Source organism: Camponotus vicinus, unplaced genomic scaffold (genome assembly GCF_025532165.1).
Source record: "Camponotus vicinus isolate PSW18456_S1 unplaced genomic scaffold, iyCamVici1.0 SCAF_6, whole genome shotgun sequence".
In the NCBI taxonomy this organism is placed as follows: domain Eukaryota; kingdom Metazoa; phylum Arthropoda; class Insecta; order Hymenoptera; family Formicidae; genus Camponotus; species Camponotus vicinus.
In genome coordinates this window covers 4,179,025-4,195,881 of record NW_028141978.1, presented here as the reverse complement: position 1 = coordinate 4,195,881, position 16,857 = coordinate 4,179,025, and the positions used below count along the sequence as shown (strand labels likewise).

General features: G+C 29.9%; 1 long non-coding RNA gene across 1 annotated transcript; it reads left to right on the top strand.

Moving 5' to 3' along the window:
- The first annotated feature begins 5,113 nt into the window (after nt 1-5,113).
- On the top strand, nt 5,114-6,023 carry LOC145972928 (uncharacterized). The gene is made up of 3 exons (XR_014439318.1): nt 5,114-5,241; nt 5,575-5,646; nt 5,933-6,023. It is a non-coding gene; the product is annotated as an uncharacterized LOC145972928 (long non-coding RNA).
- The last annotated feature ends 10,834 nt before the right edge of the window (nt 6,024-16,857 follow it).

The following is a 16,857-nucleotide window of genomic DNA, read 5'->3' as shown; positions in this document are numbered from 1 at the left end:
TCAATTATATAATTATAATAATTATAAAGTTTTATCTTTTTTTTCGCCAAAGGAGTGCAGAATTTACAAGTATTTAAAAATTTTTATATTAAAAAAATTACAAATATTTAAGCAGAAATAAACATCTGAGAAAAATATAAAATAATAATTCGGTTTAAGAGACTATTGTATGAAATATTTTTAATTTCAACGATATGAATACGATATTAACGATATTTTGTCGTCTCTTTTTCTATTAGTTGATTATTCTTCTGAACTTCAACTGGGATTGGTCAATTTCTTATGACTACGGCCTTACAACCTTATGCTACGGCCATTGTAGACGACCCTTAAGCGTCGTCTACTAATGGGAGTAATATCGGTGGAGTAAGGCGTAAGATTAGGAGTAAGCGAATGGTTTTTTCCATTTCGCCTTACTACACTGATAAAACTGTCTTACTTCCTACTATGACATCTTATTATATACATTTCGTAGGAAGTAAGACAGTTTTATCGGTGTAGTAAGGAGAAATGGAAAAAAAACCATTCGCTTACTCCTAATCTTACGCCTTACTCCACTGATATTACTCCCATTGTAGACGACGCTTTAATGCGGCGTCTACAATGAGATTTTAAGGAGACTTAAGGCGTAAAGCCGGGTCTACATTGGTCGTATCGTAAGACCAATCCCAGTTGAAGTTCAGGAGAATAATCAACTGTGATTGGTCAATTTCTTACGACTACGGCCTTACAACCTTACGATACGACCAATGTAGACCCGACTAAAGACTTAAGAAATTGACCAATCACAGCCGAGTATTCTCTTAATACTTAACTGTGATTGGTCAATTTTTTAAGTCTTATGCCAGAGAGAAGACTGAGAGATGTCATGGCCCGCTTTTAGGTGATCCCTGGAAGCGATACTCCCTCTGTGGACATTAAAAACGTGAACATGAACTACAAAGCCAATGTCCACGAATGTTCTCAGAGGGTAACATATATGTCTCTCTGATAATATAAATAATATAAATAAAAATATAAATAATTTAATTAATAATAATTTATTATATAAAAATAGTATGTTCTCTCTTTCCACGCTATTATTTATTTATTTACTTATGTGTGTTCTTTTTCTTCTCAACATCATTTATTTATTATTTATTTATTTATTTATTTATTTATTTATTTAGCTCGCTCTAAGTCAGTCTTCTAAAATGCAAAACTAAATATTATAGAATTTGACTTTGAAAATAAAATAATCGAATAAATTCAAATAATTAGCATAACGAAAGGTTCCGTGATAAGTTATTTAATAAATAATTAATTTTAATTAATTAATGAAAATACTTCTATAATTTAATATTCCGCGTTAGCGTATTTTATAATATATAAAATATTTCGGCAACGAATTATCGATAACACGGTGTTCGACTTTGGCAATACAAAAAATAAACAGTAGCGCGCTATGTTAAAGCTTTAATATTAGAATTAACTATATTTCGACCAATGTTTTAATTTTCTCAATCCTTGTTATTAAACAATATACAATTTAATCGAAAATCGATTAAATGATAGAAATCCAAAATATTAAATAATTACTTCGATTGTTGCGATTTTTACGGACAATAATTATTATTATAATATTTAGAGTCACAAATATATTTTATCCGTGTTACTTTATCGTTCTACTTGACAATCTAAATGTAATTTGGATTGTGAGAGAACACGAAGTAAATCAATCGAATTATAGATGCAAATAATTAGCATAATGAAAGGATAAATTGTTTAATAAATAATCAATTTTAATCAATAAATTAAAATACTTCATTAATTTAATATATTCCGCGTTAATGTACATTTTATAATATATAAAATATTTTGGCAACGAATTATTGATAACACGGTGTTCGACTTTGGCAATATAAAATATAAACAGTAGCGCGCTATGTTTTGGCTTTGTCTCGAGTAATAAGGTAGTGGTGAGAAACGTTTCGTATTGTATTGTAATTTTTTTACTAAACACGATTACGATTAGTATCGAAACATAATTTGCTTTAAATATTAATATAAATTAATTAATTAAAAATGAATTCACGACATGAAACTGTATCGCAACTATAAATCTTTATCGAATCGCGCAATCATTCATTACCGTGATTAAAAATTGAAACAAAATATACATAAAAGGGGATAAGAGACTTAATTATGTTATGAACTTTCGATCATTGATGCTTATTATATTTTATTAACAATATTAGAATTAATTATATTTCGACCAATACCTTAAATTTTAACAATCCTTGTTAATTAAACAATGTACAATTTAATCGAGAATCGATTAAATGATAGGAATCCTAAATGTTAAATAATTGCTTCGATCGTTGCGATTTTTACGGACAATAATTATTATTTCAATACCTAGAGTCACAAATATATTTCATCCGTGTTACTTTATCGTTCTACTTGAAAATCTAAAAATAATTTGGATTATGAGAGAATACAAAGTAAAACAATCGAATTATAGATGCAAATAAATAGCATAACGAAAGGCTCCGTGATAAATTGTTAAAAAATAATCAATTTAAATCAATAAATTAAAATACTTCTATAATTTAATATTCCGCGCGCGAATATTTTATATTACAGAAAATATTTCAGCAACGAGAGAATTATCAATAACACCGTGTTCGACCTTGATAAACAGTATCGCGCTATTGTTAATACGTTACACGGCTTTATTATCATTCGCACAGTACCTTGAGCAATAAAGTAGTGACGTTTCATATATTATCAAATTCTTTCTTTCCATAGTCGACCCTGGCGATATAAACAGTATCGCGGTAAAGGTTTTGATTTACGATCATTCGCTCAGTGGCTCTTGAGCAATAAAGTAGTGACGTTTCATATATTATCAAATTCTTTCTATACATAGTCGACTCTGACGATATAAACAGTACCGCGGTAATGTTCTTGACTTACGATCATTCGCTCAGTGGCTCTTGAACAGTGAAGTAGTGATGTGAGACGATTCATATATTATCAAATTCTTTCTCTAAACACAATTGCAAGTGCAACGAGGAACTTTTCGTGAATAAGTGTAAGTGCAACGAGGATTAAAGTGCCACGAGAAAAGAGCGAAGGAAGCAAAAGAAAAAAGGAGGTTTTGGAAGTGGATGGATCAATAAGATATGATGTAAGTCATTAATATAAATTAATTATCACATTCATTATTTATTATATTGTTGCGTCCCCGCGTCCCGTCCCGCTGAATGTATTCGTCACCCGTTGAATTCTTTCGAAGAAGATCGTTTTCGCGCGCGTTGTCAAAATATTGTTATAAACAACGACTGTCAGAGAGTCTAAGCCCAGCTGTCAAGTTGTGCGGACGCACGTCTATTTGTGATCCGTTTTACGATTATTCTGAATTCTTGTATGTTACTCGCGATTTATTAAAATTCTTGTGCACCTTAAATCGCGTTATTATTTACGAGTGCACGAGCGTCGGCGTATGCTATGTATTTTGCCGATTGTGTCGCGCGCGTTCGATATATATCGCGTTCGATATATACCGCGTTCCGCGGACGCAACAATATATAAATTATTTATCAATAATATATATATTCAAAATATACATATTTCTCGTTTCGTTTTATTTCTTTGATTGTGATTTAATAGTGATTTTAAATTGTAACATATATAATACATATACTTATAAAAAATATTCCATTTTATTTTAAAATAATTAAAACATCTATAAAATTTTTTATTAATTAATATTTTCAGATACTTTTATGTTTTATAAAACATTTCAAATTAATATATTTATTTAAATATTTCATATATAAAAAAATAGAAATTTTTTTATTTATCATATTTTTAAAAGTTTATATCTAAGAAATATAAATTATTTTGTAATTACGCAGTTTATAATATTAAAATATATCTATTTAAAAGTAAAAATGTAAAAATTAATTGCGCGCAATAATTAGGTTTAAAATCAATTATTTTGAACATTGCTTTGTATAATAGATGTTCTCTTATCCTTTATATTTTTATTTATCGTATATTTATTTATATTTGCGAATTTAAATTTATGTACTATATTACAAAATAAATTTCAAATTATGTATTGTATATAAAATTATATATAATATAACCCTCCCATGGGGTACACCTTGTCGCGGTGGGAGGGCTTAGTACTTGGATGGTGCCTTGAGGTTTATCTTAAATTTTTCTATTTATGATAAATCTTAAGGTGCCTGAATGGGAAGCTAAGTACCCTTTCGCGTCGTCGGTGCCGTCAACGTGCCGCGGACGGCAAGCGCTTCGTTACCGCGTTTTCGCGTTGTAATATTCTCGCGTCGTCGCGTTTTCGCGGAACTTTTGGACTTTTCATATAAAATCCCAATTTCATTTATTGTCACGAGTCTCTACTTCCGATGCCAACTAACTGGGATGTTTCGAGTTTGCACACGTTGCTATGCAACGTACACTCTTGCTTCGTGCTTCGTCAAGTGATTCGGCCCGAATTAGTTAGAACTCGATCGATTGCTCGGAATGGTCGTCAATGGGTCCCTTCTCTTTGCTCGTCTACAGCCACACGCACTGCGTGTGTTAACCCTGTCGAGGAGTCGAGTGGATTCCTCTAGGCACGATTTTCGCTCGGTAAAAGGGGTTGCCTCCCCATTTTCTAAATTGCTGAATGTTAGCATTTAAAAAATGTGGGTATCCTCTTCTTTTGCCGTCTACTAGCCTGGTGTAGCATATAGCAACCGCGAGAGGCATAATATGTCCGGGCGGAGCACCTGAAATCGTGCTTAGCGGGTCCAGGTTCGATACGAGATAGGATAATTATGCGCGAAAAAGAGCTGGTGAATTTCATTTTCCTCTATTTCCGTCAATCGTTTCGTCTTCTTTCCGGTTTGGGCTTAATCTTTGCTCGTTGTATCGTTGCATTCCCGACCTGTTGACTCGAAGCTGATTCTCCTAAGTGAAATGGGATTTTCGCTCGTACCGAAACCGGGAGTGCCGTTGAAAGTATATACATATTAAGTATATACATCGCGCAATCAAATATAAAATTTTTAATCGCATCGAAATAGTGCGAAAATCGTTAAGTATTCGCGCGTAAAATAGCGAAAATAGCGATATAAAAATATCGCTCGTGAATGCGGGAGTGCCGTTGAAAGTATCGCGCGTCAACAACATGAGAGGAGAAGGAGGCCTGGGAGAGGCATCAGGCACCTGTGAAGCAACTCTATGGTAAATAAATTATCGCTTATATATAATTATTTATTAATTGCGTACGCGCGATTTAAATTAAGTAATTAATCGCGTAATTTGATTTTTTATTTACATGACTTAAACAAGAGAAAAAGAGAGAAATTTTTAAATAAAAACTGTAATTTAAAAGTTTCTACGTTCGAATAGCTTTTGATAGAATTATTAAATTATTACTTATTAGTAGAATTTTTTTCAAAATTTATAAAATTGTTTATCTGCTTATTATTTATGTGCGTCGGATATAAAATTAAATGCATATAATAATAATTTTTTGACCGTGACTACAATTTGAATCTTCTTTGTATGTTACAGACCAACAAAAACTATTGTGAGAGGAGGAGGAGGCCTGGGAGAGGCATTTTGCATCGGCGAAGCAACCTGATGGTGAATATTTATTATTTATATATCAATTATTATAAATCGTACGCATAATAATTCGTTCTTATAATTTAAAGGAATTAAAGAGAAAATTAGAGAGAAAGATTTTTATAAATATAAAAATTTCTATTTAAAAAATAATTTCAAAATTCATAAAATCTTCCCATACATGTTTATATCTGCTTATTACTTTTGCACACTGGATATGAAATGCCGCACAATAATAATTTTTTGAAATATTGAATGTATTTTGAGCTTTGTTATATATAAATTTTATATTTGTATGTTACAGACGTAGTTTTAATAACGACAACGTAGTTTCGATAACAACAATTCCGTAGTTTCGATAACGACAACTCTGCTGCTGCACATCAATGTCTCGGTGAGTGACCAAAAACTTTTATTTAATTTTAAGGTAACTGTAGAGATTGTAGATAAATCTGTTAACTTAAAATGGATGAGCTAGGATAGATTAAATTAAATAACTTTTAATAAATTCTCTCGTTCGAAATGTATTGCATCTATCGCGAAAATATATTGCAGTATTTTAATTATAAAGAAAGAACATCGAGAAAAAATTATTTTTGTATAAAGTTTACCTAATTTATTGAAAAGAACATTAAAAATAAATTCTAAATTATTAAAATTATGTTTATTTATTATTTTTTCAGGAATATTAAGAAAATTGTACATAATTATTAATGTTTAAGAAATATCTTAACATATTTACATTGTAAATATTTATAATTATATTTTAATTATAATATTGATATTATAATTGTAAAATACAATATAATTATAAATTATAATTAATTTAACTATAATTATATTACATGAAATTGTATTTTACGATTGTAAATTACATGAATACATTCTTATGTAAATTACACGAAAAATTATCCGAAGTATACGTATAATAATTACATAATAGTAATTCATTAAATTAACATATTTAATTCTATAGTATATATTTTTGAAATATTCATAAAAGAATAATTGTTTGTATTTTCATACTAAAGAGTCATTAATAAAAAATAAATTCGGAATCTATTTATGAATTCCATATCGCGCGGAACTGAATATTCATGAAATAAATTATGATTGCGAAAATACCGTGCTCTTTCCGCGTTTTTTTCGCGTTCTTAGATGAGATTGCCGTTTTAATAAAGGATCTTATTGCCGTCCCTCTCAAATAATATTCTTAAATATTGCTAATTAAAAGTAAAAAAATATCAAATAAGAGTATAAAGAGTCGATGTTAAGTTAGCGATTAAGTATTAGCTTCACAAAATTTAACGATCGCCTTCGATGTTATGAAGTTGCGAGTCAATTATTATACGGATTTAGTAATACTTTCAATTCGATTTATGTATTTACGAATTTCGTAGCCGAAATAAATATTCGTAAAATTAATAAATTACGGAAACATATCATATTTATTTCCGCATTCTTTCTCTATTCTTAGACGAAATTGCCATTGTAATAAAGGATCTTACCGCTGTCCCTCTCGTGAAATAATATTCCTGAATATTGCGCTAATTAAATTTAAAGAAATATGGAATAAGAGTGTGAAGATTCGATGTGTTAAGTCAACGATTAAATATTAGCTTTATAAAATTAAACGATCACCTTCGATATTATAGAATCGCGAGTTAATTATTATGAATTTAATAATTTGTTTCTTCGGTTACATTTGTGTATTTATGAATTTCGTATCGGAAAATATTCATAAATAAATTAATAAATTACGGTTGCGAAAACACCGTGTTTTTCCCGCGTTCTTTTCGTGTTCTTATACGAGATTAATGAAAGAGTTATCGTTGTTCCTTTCGTTAGATAAACGTTAATGAAAGTTGCGTGACTCGTACCGCCGAGGAGTCGAAACGATTTTCATTATGGAGAATTATTTCTCATCGGTTCTTGTAAGATCCATTCGCGACGTCTAATTCGGTGCCCTGTTAAAAATTGGGGATTTTTATTGTAAGATCTCACAATGGTTCTTATGTGGCACGCGCATTTAATGCGTTAACGCACATTGCGTCGTCGACTTTCCATCGTCGGTGCTGTCAACGTGTCGCGGACGGCGGCATTTCGTTACCGTGTTTCCGCGTTGTAGTATTCTCGCGTCGTCGCGTTTTCGCGCTTCCGCGTTGGACTTTTTGTATAAAAATCCCAAATTTCATTTATTGTCACGAGTCTCTACTTCCGATGCCAATTAACTAGGATGTTCGAGTTTGCACACGTTGCTATGCAACGTATACTCGCGCTTCGTGCTTCGTCAAGTGATTCGGCCCGAATTAGTTAGAACTCGATCGATTGCTCGGAATGGTCGTCAATGGGTCCCTTCTCTTTGCTCGTCTACAGCCACACGCACTGCGTGTGTTAACCCTGTCGAGGAGTCGAGTGGATTCCCCTAGGCACGATTTTCGCTCGGTAAAAGGAGTTGCCTCCCCATTTTCTAAATTGCTAAATGTTAGCATTTAAAAAATGTGAGTATCCTCTTCTTTTGCCGTCTACTAGCCTGGTGTAGCATATAGCAACCGCGAGAGGCATAATATGTCCGGGCGGAGCACCTGAAATCGTGCTTAGCGGGTCCAGGTTCGATACGAGATAGGATAATTATGCGCGAAAAAGAGCTGGTGAATTTCATTTTCCTCTATTTCCGTCAATTGTTTCGTCTTCTTTCCGGTTTGGACTTAATCCTTGCTCGTTGTATCGTTGCGTTCCCGACCTATTGGCTCGAAGCTGATTGTCGTAAGTGAAATAGGATTTTTGCTCGTACCAAAACCGGGACCGGATTATTGCTCGTACCGAAACCGGGATCGTCTAAAGTATATACATATTAAGTATATACACATCGCGTGATCAAATATAAAATTTTTAATCGTTCTTATACAAGATTACCATTTTAACAAAAGAATTTTATCGCTGTCCCTCTGCAATTGAGTATTTTGAATATTATCGATTTATTTATTCATCGCGTTTTATCACGAATTCAAAAGCGCGATCTTATAAAAATTCGGATGTAATTCGGTCGGTGAATTGTATATTCGCAAACATTACAGACCTCAAATGATTGTTAAAATATTTTCGATTTTCTATATTTACGTGATAATAATTATACCGCGCTCGTGTCTGTTGAGAGCTTCGATTACTATTGTAAGAGTGTTAGATTTAGATCGCGGTTTTCGACGCGATCACGTGATCAGGAGATGAACGAGCCGGAGAGGGTTTTTGGTTTGACTCGCGGAAGCGGAATGAGGAAAGACTAGGAGTTGCAAGGGCAAATAGGAATATATTCTTGTAACGAATATACAGAGAGCGAACACAAATGCCGCGGAACCGAGGCCGTTAATATTAAGCACGAACGCCCGAAGATAACGTTGAAACGCGCAGCGGATTAATCACTGCCCGAGGGAAACGATCACGACGAAAAGGCGTTAACGAAACGCGCCGATACTGAAAACGGTCTCACCGCACAAAAGCTGTTACTCTGTTCGGCGCCGGTTGGTAATGCCCGTCGTTGGTTCGACTTGGGTTCTGGTGAGTCCACTAGATCTTGGTCAACTTTCAAAGAATCGATTACTAGCCGTTTTAGATCAAGAATTCCTCATAGTGTTCTTGTCAAAAAATTAGAAGCTCGTTCATCTCCTGATCACGTGATCGCGCCGAAAACCGCGATCTAAATCTAACACTCTTACACTATATTATAAAAATTATACGTATCGGAATCAGATATTCCGAATATTATCGATTTATTTAGTCGTCGTGTTTTCTCGGGAATTTTAAATCGCGATTTATCTTAATATTATCTTATAATTTAATCGTTGACTTATACGTCGAAACTTTGTCTGTCTTTCCACGTCTTTGAATATTATCTTTTATAGTCTGCGCTAGTAGTGCAAATATTTTTTTACTATTTAAAAAGATGATGGATAATTTTATTAATAATTAATCGCGATTGTTTAAATCATTATATAAATCTTATTAAACTCTACTAATACATCGATAGTTAGAGATATAGTTAGATAGTTAAATTATTAGAGAGGAACTTTGGTAAAATCATTCGTTCCGTTATTCTCTATTAAATGGCGGACAACGTGATTTTTTAATTATATTTAAAATTGTAAAGTCTTAAGATTCATTTTATTTCATTTAACTAATTATGCGCGAATTGAATTTACTTTTAAAAATGTTTTAAAAATGAAATTTAAATTATCAAAATTATTTTCAACAATATTAAACAAATTGCATAATTATAAATGTTCAAGATATATTTTAACATGTTATATTTTATTTTAAAAATTAAAAATATATCATATATATGTGTAAATTAATATATAGCTATAATATTAAGTCCAAATGTTAATGCTGTCAATATCAAATTATTTATGTTATTAAACATTTGAATAAATCAAGTACATTTATTTGATATTGATAACATAAATTGTATTTTGTAAATTGTAATTTGTAATTAGTAAATTGTGTTTTGTAAATTGTAAATAGTTATAATTGTATATTAATTATAACCTAATATTGATATTTTTAATTATTAACATAAATGTGTATAAAATACAATTATAACTATAATTATATTATATGAAATTGTATTTACGATTGTAAATTACGTAAATACATTCTTATGTAAATTACACGAAAATTATCGAAAGTATAAGTATAATGATGATATAATAGTAATTTCATTAAATTAACATATTTGATTCTATAGTATATATTTTTGAAATATTCATAAAAGAGTAACTGTTTATATTTTTATATCAAAGAGTCACTAATAAATTCGGAAAATTTTTATATAAAATGTAAAAATTTGGTGCTAAATGAATGATCAAATATAAGCTTTACAAAATTTGACGAACGCCTTCGTTATAGAATCGCGAGTCAAATTATTATAAATTTAATGATATGCTTTCCGTTAGATTTGTCTATTTATGAATTCCATATCGCGCGTAATTAAATAATCGTAAAATAAATTAATAAATTATGATTATGAAAATACCGTGCTCTTTTCACGTTCTTTTTGCGTTTTTAAACGAGATTGAATTAATAAAGAATCTTATCGCTGTCTCTCTTGTCAAACAATATTGCTAAATATTGTTAATTAAATATAAAGAAATATGGAATAAGAATGTGAAGATTCGATGTGATAAGTCAATGATTATTACGAAATATTAGCTTCACAAAATTTAACGATCAAATTCGATATTATAGAATCACGAATTAATTATTATGAATTTAATCATTTGTTTTTTCGGTTATATTTGTGTATTTACGAATTTCGTATCGGAAAATATTCATAAATAAATTAATAAATTACGGTTGCGAAAACACCGTGTTTCTCCCGCGTTCTTTTCATGTTCTTATACGAGATTAATGAAAGAGTTATCGTTGTTCCTTTCGTTAGATAAACGTTAATGAAAGTTGCGTGACTCGTACCGCCGAGGAGTCGAAACGATTTTCATTATGGAGAATTATTTCTCATCGGTTCTTGTAAGATCCATTCGCGACGTCTAGTTCGGTGCCCTGTTGAAAATTGAGGATTTTTATTGTAGGAATGGAACTAATCCCAGGTTTTCCTGGCAATTTCCGACAGCAATGATTTCGGTAGTCATTCAACGACGAACGCCATACCCTTCTTTAAAGTCGAATTAATTTAAATAATATATATATATATATATATATATATATATATATATATATATATAGATGTGAGAGAAATGCATCTATTCTTTTCTTCGTTAAAAATGTTCTGTCATTATTAGGATTGGTATTATTATTGCCTAATGCCAGAAATATTTAATAGTAGATTAAATATGAATATAGCGTTGTGTATAAATTTCTATTTTTCAAGTAATTTCATATTATAATTAGTTGTTATTAACTTTTTGGATAAAAATGATTACGAACGAATATATTTTATTAATTATTAATTAATTATCTCATTTGAAAAATTATTTCTAGGTACTGGGGATATTAATATTAGTTTTTAGTTTCTTTTAAGAAACTATTTGCAGGTATTGGACATCCATCGCCATTTTAGAATATTAGTTTTTAGATATATACTATTTTATATATATGTATAATAAAATACATGCACAAATTAACGTATCCAAAATATTTTTATAATTTTTATTAATATGATATATTATATATACGCGAAATTATACATGAATGTTACATAAAATGTGCGAATACTTAAAAATTTAGAGACGAATCGAATGGGTACCCCTATATCAGTAAGATATTGATTAAAAGAAAAAAAATTATTAATTTAAATGTTATAAGAATAAGAATCTAGAGAATTAATCTAGAATTAATTATATATTTAAAACTATTTCATTTATTTTATTTTGCACACTATTCGGAATGAATTTTTTAAATCTTGCTGTTATCGGGTTCGATTCGTCTCGCGCGCGCAAACGGTACCCCAAATTATGTGTTCGCACATTTAACACAAACTCCAATGATGCATGTATTTTATTATTTATAAATATAATCGTTCGTAATCACATTTCAATAACAAAGATTATATCCATTTAATTTTCAATAAAGAAATATATTTCTTAGTAATGGAAGAACATGTTTTCTGACGTGAATATCAATTTGAATTGAAAATAATGACGAGGGATAATTGTCTTTGATTTAATACTGAAATCATTGCTATCGGGAATAGTCCGGAAGATCCAGGATTCGTTCCCTCCTACAGTGGAATTCCCGACGTTCAATGGATCACTTAACTTTTCTTCGCAGATTGATCTTGCGAAATCTGATGTAGAAACAAGATGTTAATCGTTCTCCATTTTTAAGGTTGCTCCTCTTTTTATCGGATTACCGGTATGTCACTCGCGTATCTGCAATTGAATATTTTGAATATTATCGATTTATTTATCGCCGCGTTTTATCGCGAATTTTAAATCGCGATATATCTTATAAATTTTCGCAGTAATTCGGTCGCTGAATTGCATATTCACAAACATTACAGACTTCAAATGATTGTTGAAATATTTTCGATTTTCTATATTTACGTGATAATAATTATATCGCGCACGTGTCTATTGAGAGCTTCGATTATTATATTATAAAAATTATACGTATCGCGATCAAATATTCCGCTTATTATCGACTTATTTATTCGTCGCGTTTTCTCGTGAATTTTAAATCGCGATTTATCTTATAATTTAATCGTTGACTTATACATTGAAGCTTTGTTTATCTTTCCACGTCTTTGAATATTGTTTTTAATAGTTCGTGCAAAATGCTGGTAGTGTAAATATTTTCTTCTATAATTTAAAAGACGATCGATAACTATATTAATGAAAATCATTCGTTCCGTTATTTTCTATTAAACGTGGCCACAACGCGATTTTTAATTATATTTTAAAACTTATAGAGCTCATTTCTTCTTATTCAGCTAATCATGCGAGAAATAGGATATGTATTTTATTCTCAATCGTGAAATTCGTATAAAGTCGCGTATATATTGATCGCAAATAAATCGGACAGTGAATTTTATGTTCATAAACAATACGGATCACAAATGTTTGTTAAAATATCTTCGTCTGTCAACATTTGTGTGATAATAATTATATCGCACGCGTGTCTATTGATTCGATTATTATATTATAAAAATTATGCGTATCTCGCAATTGTGTGTGTGTGAATATTCGATTATTGTCGATTTATTTATTCGTCGCGTTTTCTCGCGAATTTTAAATCGCAATTTCTTTTGTAATTTAATCGTTGATTTACATCAAAGCCTGTTCTATCTTTACACGTTTTAAATATTTCTTTTCATGGTCTGCACGAAATGCGTCAATAATGCAAATACTTTGTTTTACAATCGAAGAAATGATCAATAATTTTATTAATGATTCTTTTGATCATGATTATTTACGTTTATACGTTATTTATATCAAACTAATTAAATTCTATTATTCTATGTCGATTATTAATAATAAATATCGCGTAATTAATCATCACTAATCAGTCTTGTCTGGTCTATGTAAACATTTTTAGTAAATTTTATATTATACGTATACTTTGGACACTTTCGTGTAATAAATTTTATTTTGTATTAAGTTTAAAATTATAGTTTATATTAAATTTGTATTATATTTTGTAATACATATTTCTAATGCATTGTATTTTATATATTCTGCATTAAATTTTGTAATATATATATTTGTAATGTAATTATTTTTATATTACATAATTTAATATTTTGTAATGTGTTTTTTATGTAATTGCAAATTAATTATAATTTACGTTGTATATATTATAATTATGTAATATATATCTTTTATATGTATTATATTCTGTGTTTAAAAACTCTATTAAAAAAAATATAAATGAATAAAAGAATTGTTCCTCCTCAATTTTTTCTCTCCTGTATCTCCGCCTTAACGAAGGCATTTGCCAGGTGAGGAGGTTTCAGTACTCTCATGAACCTGAGAGCTATGCCGGCGGTAATATACGCCGATATTCATATAATCTATTCTTATATTTAAAATCATTTGGACAACGTATGGGTACACATACATACACATATAGGTAAGTAATTTATAAAAATTATTTTTATAAAAATTATTATTTATCATATTTATATATTATTTTCAAAATAATGATTGTTATACTCTGGTGCTACCGGCATTTCGTGCACATAGCACGGAACAAAACCAGAAATTGTGCACATTATATATTACCCTCTGAGAACATTCATGGACATTGGCTTTGTAGTTCATGTCCACGTTTTCAATGTCCAAGGTCTTATTTATTAATAATATATTATTAAAAAATAATATATTATTTCTTAATATAAATCAGTCATATGTATGTATAGTTTTGACATTGAAAAGGACCTGGAGTAAGGTCGAAACGTCTGTCGACAGAATTTCTTTCATATTCTTTGCGATCTTTATTTTGTATGAGCAATATGCTCCAATAATTATGTAATATATTTTAAGAAAAATTTTTTTCTACGCAATATGTTCAGCGTTTCTGGTTCTGTTGCCTTTACTTTTAATTTGCGATTTTTATCATAAGAACCTCTTGATACTAATCTATTATTTTGTTAATTTTTACGCCGACATAATATGCGTTACTACAGATTGGGTTTTTTTCAATTCATATTATTTTTTAATATAAATCAGTCATATATATGTATAGTTTTGACATTGAAAAGGACCTGGAGTAAGGTCGAAACGTCTGTCGACAGAATTTCTTTCATATTCTTTGCGATCTTTATTTTGTATGAGCAATATGCTCCAATAATTATGTAATATATTTTAAGAAAAATTTTTTTCTACGCAATACGTTCAGCGTTTCTGGTTCTGTGGCCTTTACTTTTGATTTGAAATATATTATGATCTTTTGATCATCGATGCTTATTATAATATTTCTTTAACAACATTAGAATTAATTATATTTCGACCAATACCTTAAATTTTAACAATCCTTGTTAATTAAACAATATACAATTTAATCGAGAATCGATTAAATGATAGGAATCCAAAATGTTAAATAATTGCTTCGATCGTTGCGATCTTTACGGACAAAATAATTATTATTTCAATACCTAGAGTCACAAATATATTTCATCCGTGTTACTTTATCGTTCTACTTGAAAATCTAAAAATAATTTGGATTATGAGAGAATACAAAGTAAAACAATCGAATTATAGATGCAAATAAATAGCATAACGAAAGGCTCCGTGATAAATTGTTAAAAAATAATCAATTTAAATCAATAAATTAAAATACTTCTATAATTTAATATTCCGCGCGCGAATATTTTATATTACAGAAAATATTTCGGCAACGAGAGAATCAATAGAATTATCAATAACACCGTGTTCGACCTTGATAAACAGTATCGCGCTATTGTTAATACGTTACACGGCTTTATTATCATTCGCACAGTAATCTTGAGCAATAAAGTAGTGACGTTTCATATATTATCAAATTCTTTCTTTACATAGTCGACCCTGGCGATATAAACAGTACCGCGGTAATGTTCTTGACTTACGATCATTCGCTCAGTGGCTCTTGAGCAGTGAAGTAGTGATGTGAGACGTTCCATATATTATCAAATTCTTCCTTTACATAGTCAACCTTGGCGATATAAACAGTACCGCGGTAATGTTTCTGACTTACGATCATTCGCTCAGTGGCTCTTGAGCAGTGAAGTAGTGATGTGAGACGTTCCATATATTAAATTCTTTCTCTAAACACAATTGCAAGTGCAACGAGGAACTTTTCGTGAATAAGTGTAAGTGCAACGAGGATTAAAGTGCCACGAGAAAAGAGCGAAGGAAGCAAAAGAAAAAAGGAGGTTTTGGAAGTGGATGGATCAATAAGATATGATGTAATTAATATAAATTAATTATCACATTCATTATTTATTATATTATTGCGTCCCCGCGTCCCGTCCCGCTGAATGTATTCGTCACCCGTTGAATTCTTTCGAAGAAGATCGTTTTCGCGCGCGTTGTCAAGATATTGTTATAAACAACGACTGTCAGAGAGTCTAAGCCCAGCTGTCAAGTTGTGCGGACGCGCGTCTATTTGTGATCCGTTTTACGATTATTCTGAATTCTTGTATGTTACTCGCGATTTATTAAAATTCTTGTGCACCTTAAATCGCGTTATTATTTACGAGTGCACGAGCGTCAGCATATGCCGATTGTGTCACGCGCGTTCGATATATATCGCGTTCGATATATACCGCGTTCCGCGGACGCGACAATATATAAATTATTTATCAATAATATATATATTCAAAATATACATATTTCTCGTTTCGTTTTATTTTTTTGATTGTGATTTAATAGTGATTTTAAATTGTAACATATGTAATACATATACTTATAAAAAATATTCCATTTTATTTTAAAATAATTAAAACATTTATAAAATTTTTTATTAATTAATATTTTCAGATACTTCTTATATTTTATAAAACATTTTATATTAATATATTTATTTAAATATTTCATATAAATATAGAAATTTTTTTATTTATCATATTTTTAAAAGTTTATATCTATAAGAAATATAAATTATTTTGTAATTACGTAGTTTATAATATTAAAATATATCTATTTAAAAGTAAAAATGTAAAAATTAATTGCGCGTAATAATTAAATTTAAAATCAATTATTTTGAACATTGCTTTGTATAATAGATGTTCTCTTATCCTTT